The 5,045-nt window shown below is 33.8% G+C and overlaps 1 non-coding gene and 1 pseudogene across 1 annotated transcript; one reads left to right on the top strand and one right to left on the bottom strand.

Moving 5' to 3' along the window:
• Positions 1-3,271, top strand: part of LOC132062206 (uncharacterized) — a 4,385-nt pseudogene extending 1,114 nt beyond the window's left edge.
• Positions 3,272-3,795: 524 nt separating this feature from the next.
• Positions 3,796-3,868, bottom strand: TRNAN-GUU (transfer RNA asparagine (anticodon GUU)). The gene has a single exon. It is a non-coding gene; the product is annotated as a tRNA-Asn (tRNA).
• Between the last annotated feature and the right edge of the window lie 1,177 nt (positions 3,869-5,045).

Below are 5,045 nucleotides of genomic sequence, written 5' to 3'. Positions count from 1 at the left end.
TAAATTTATTAAAAAAACCAAAATTAAAAATACTTATATTTTTTAAAATCTCTAACCCCAAAGGGTTAGGCTAACTAATTTATTGGTAATATAAGGTGGTTAAAATTTATATTCTGAATGCTTATAATACTAGATTTGATAGTGTTTTAAAACAATATATCACATAAAACCAAAGCAATACGACATCCTATCCTATTTATGTTAAAGTGCCACCTCAATTTAGTCTTTCACTTACTTTCAAACACTCAATTATAAAGACTTTGACTTTCAACATTCAAGTATAAAGACTTTTAATTAATTTGCACTTCGTGCATTCTTGACTTTTCAAGTTGAACTAAAAGTTCTAAAACTTTGAATGTATTTCAATTGATTAATGTAGAGAAATAATAATGCGAGAAAAGGAAGGGGAATTTAATATAAATTTTTTGAAATAAATGTCCCAAGTTGATCCTAAAAAATTAAAACAATTGGTGAATCAGGTTTAGGGTTTTCATCAACAAAGCGCCTCCATTTTCATCGAGAACCGATGGAGCCGGAAAAATCGATGTCCTTCCTTCTACAGCTTTGGCATATCTTGACCGGAACTACTGGTAAATGTTTAGCAGCATGCTAATTCTTTCTAAGCTCTTTGGGGTCACTTTTTTATAGTCATTTTTTTACAAAACTGTTCACATTTCAGGATAAGAGGTTCGCTCAAGAGGAACATTACGAATGGTTCAAAGATTATTCCCATTTCCGTGACATTGTTCTTCAACACATTAAACCCAAATCTTCTGTACATTTTCTCTCAATTCAATCTATTTCTATTCGCCTTTTTAAATTATGTTATAATTATTTGAAGTGAAATTTAAGCATTGATGTTGAAAATAAGATTCTTTATTTTAAACAAGGGGGAAAATTATTTTTTTATTGTAAAAGGGGAACTTAGTTTTTTAGGTGAGGTGACAGGTGTTGGAGCTAGGATGTGGAAATTCCCAGTTGTGTGAAGAATTATATAGAGATGGCATTACTCAATTGACCTGCATTGATTTGTCCCCCATTGCAGTCCACAAGATGCAACAACGATTGATCAACAAGGGCTACAAAGGTACGAGAGACTTTTCTAGTTGTTCTAATTTATGCTTTTTGATTGGTTGCTTTAGCTTATGTTTGGCTGTTATGAAACAAATTGGTATGATTAAGTTTTGACACCATTTGAAATGTAAACAAGATGGCTCTAAGAGTTGGCCATGATTAATTATTTTCCTCTTAAGTTAACACAAAGAGAGGTTACCAACTGATAATGTAATTCTAGCTTACTAATAGGAAGAAGAAAGAAAGGAAAGGGTCACTACCTTCTTGCTTTCTTTTACTCAAATCTCTAACGTCTTCTTCAAATTGATAATAATCTGTTTTCTTTATTAGTTGATCAGTGAAGGCTAATGACTTTTGGACTTTCCTTGGTTTCATTCCATTTTTATCAATTGAACTAAAACAGATTTGGTTAGCTAAAGTAGTTTGTGATGGATGATCCTTTGTATTAAGATCGAGTCTCCTTCAGGTTTGGACCTAGGATCGCAGTGCTTGCCCGCTCTAGATAATTATTCATGAACGCCCAATAAAAAAAGAAAGACAAACTTTACTCATATTTTCATAATAGTAGCACATTGAAGTTAGGATGAATCTCGTAAGTAAACAGAATACTCTTTTCGAGGAGAGAAAAAGGAGTAAGAAGAATGCTAAAAATCAGATAACTTGAAAGTTGATAGAAACTAATCTGTGTACGGATGCATAAAGGATGAGCTCGTTCATTTCTTTCCTTTCAGATCTTGACTCTTAAGCAGCCCGAATATTCTATCTAATAAATCTTTTGCATTCAAGAACCTTTTTATTGGTCGAGATAGTGTCTGCACAATCGTTATGCCTATGAATGCTCCGTGTAAAGTCAAAGAAAGGTTTTGATGAGGAATTTCGATGGCAGCTTAGCCAACCTATCTCTGTCAATTAGATTAGATGACAGAGATTTGTGTTTTATAAGAATATTTGCCCTTTCTATCACTCTGTCGTCAGTTTAATGGTACTTTTGTCTACAAAAGCTTAAACAGGAATATTCACATTTGGTAATTCCAAGTAAAAGGGTTTAGTCGTATTGGGTGAAAGAATGCTAGCACATAACAAGAGATATGTCGTTCTCTAGGAACATGTTTTGACTTATTAAATGTGATGTGATCAATATCAACAGGAATTAAAGTGCTGGAAGCTGATATGCTAGGCCTGCCTTTTGAAGATGGATGTTTTGATGTGGTTATAGAGAAAGGAACAATGGTAGTATTAGAAGTTCTATTTTTCATGGACTGCCTAGTGCAGCACTGGCTGCCATTGTTTTTTCTTTTCAGATGGTCAGCTATTTATATGTATGTTTTTGAACTTGTTATAAAAAATGTATATTGTTGAACTTGAAGGATGTGTTGTTCGTAGACAGTGGTGACCCCTGGAATCCACACCCTGTGACAGTGGAGAGGGTGATGAAGATGCTTCACGAAATTCATAGAGTTCTGAAACCCGAGGGCATAGTTATATCGATCACATTTGGCCAGGTAGTAAGCAATTGTTATTATTATTATTTTTTAATTTGTAAGTTAGTAAGAGCAGCATGACATAACCAACATGTTATCTCTTTTTTATCCATTCCTTTTCTCAAAGCCTGGTTCTTCCTTTCTGTTGCTAAACGTTTCTAAATTGCTTTATTTTGCTTTTATTGGCCAGCCACACTTCAGCGCCAGTTCTTTAGTCACCCTGAGTTTACTTGGTCTGTTGAGTGGAATACTTTTGGAGAAACATTCCATTATTTTCTCTACATCTTGAAAAAGGTAAGTCACGAAACCAGAAAGTTGTCTCAGTCCACATGCTGTTGGCCTATATTCATTTTTCCTCAGATCTGTTAAACCTAAAGAAAATACGGATATTAAATTTGTTTGATGCAGCAAGTTAGATACTAAATGTGAGAATTGAACTAATAATACAGGGACAAAGATCATTAGAGAGCAAGGACTGCGAGGAAAAAACTCTTATGCCATCAATATCTCTATACCATGATGAATTAGAGGGTGAAGACTATTTATTCAGAACCAACCTTGATGAGATGGAAAGCTAGAGTGAAATGTAAATTGCGGCTCCACTTTGCACCCTCTATTGCTTTATTTCTTTTGTTATAGGACTGAAATGTTACAAATTTTGTCATCTTTCCATCACTATGTTCTTTAATTAATTTTATTTTTAAGAATTTGACTGTACATTCTTGAAATCATTTGGAAAAATTAGTTATTAGCATTCCTCAACAGCAGGGATAGAACGCTGAAAGTCCTCTACTCATGGATTTCCTTCTACCGTTGTCAAACTTGGGGTAAGCTGGTCATTTCATTATTTCTGAATTGGTATTATGCATAATGCTTAATAGCTATTATGATAATTGAGAACTCGAGGAAACTAAAGCAGTTGCAAAATCCCTGAACTCGGAAAATTAAGTTGTAGGAAGTTAATCAGGCTGTTTTTTTTTTTTTTCAAAAAAAAGTGAAGAATTAAAAGTTCCAAGAGTTTGTTAAGCCATGTTAAAATAGGGCCAAAACAAACAAGAGGGCTTAATAAAATAGTGAGAAATGGTAGAAAAAACTATGGAGCTAAAATGGATATAAAAAGTAGGAAAGTTAGAAAACAGAGTGGAAGACCCTTCAAAAGAAAAGGTTAAGAGTATTTGAAAACGTTGGGTTGGGAAAATGAGAAAGCATAATTGAAGACAAAAAAGCAACTAAATGGAATCGCTAGAGGAAGGGTTGAACCTTCGACCTTGTGGTTAACAGCCACACGCTCTAACCAACTGAGCTACTCCAGCTTTTGGTTATTGCCCTTTCATGAAGGCCAATTTGTCTGCTGAGTCTGAAAACCAGGGGGTCACTCTAACGAATCCTTTCTTTCTCGTCTGGAGATGTGGACACACCTGTGACTCTGAGGAATACAAGTGAAGTAACAAGAATGACGGAAAAGTTAGTAGTACCGGACGATAATAGGGATGGATGTAGACCTCATTCAGGTTTTGGGAGAAGTGGCGGCCATTCTTAAGAACCAAAATGAAAATTTATATGTTCAACGATGGGACAAATGTTCTCGTTCTTTGTTTAAAAACTAGCTGCGGGAAGTTGATAGTCTTTTTCTTTTCTAAAGAAAATTTTAGCTATCGTAGCAAAATTAATACTATCAAATATTCTATTGAGAGTAAGAAAACGGTACAAATTGTCTCCCCGAAATTAAATTGATTATATGATTCTAACACCATGTTAATCAATTTTTTTTTTTTTTTGCTATATCTTAAGAAATTAATACCAAATGTTCTTTCCTGGGTGCACTCCATTGCTATGTGATAGTAATTCTCTTAGCCATGGAATGGACACTGAGAAATGGTTCATTTTTATTTTTGTTTTATGGCAGTTATTCGAAAACAACCCTCCAAGATAGGGATAAGGTTTGCGTACGCTATATTTTTCCCATTATGAATACACTGTTTATGTTGTTATTATTCTTGTTTTCTGACAGTTACCACATTATTCTGCAATTAAAGATTGTTACAATGCAAAAATAAAAATATAACCATCATAATATCTATGCTATGACGTACTGTGATCATGGATTGAATGAACAAATGTGCACGATTAGTAGAGAGGTTAAAAAATAACAGAAGATCGTTCGATGGCAACTACTAACAAAAACGTAAATTCAGCCTTGCAATTTGAAGGTTAATGTAAATTTAAGAAAAAGATTACGAGAATAGACTCCGGAAATGATACCTTTACTTACACTTCAGGCAAATTCAAGATTAAAAGTCATTGTACCTTTAATCGACTTGAAAATATTAAAAAAGAATTTGTTTATAACATTTAGCCTAAGGTACATCTCATATTCGTTGCATAAGGTGCACATATACATCAAGTTAAGTTTAAGTTGATTACACATAAAAGAGCCAACAGAAGAAGAAGGAAAATAGAGAAAGTGAGATAAACTCCCACCTAGTACTT

Source organism: Lycium ferocissimum, chromosome 7 (genome assembly GCF_029784015.1).
Source record: "Lycium ferocissimum isolate CSIRO_LF1 chromosome 7, AGI_CSIRO_Lferr_CH_V1, whole genome shotgun sequence".
In the NCBI taxonomy this organism is placed as follows: domain Eukaryota; kingdom Viridiplantae; phylum Streptophyta; class Magnoliopsida; order Solanales; family Solanaceae; genus Lycium; species Lycium ferocissimum.
This window is presented reverse-complemented; position numbering and strand designations above follow the sequence as displayed.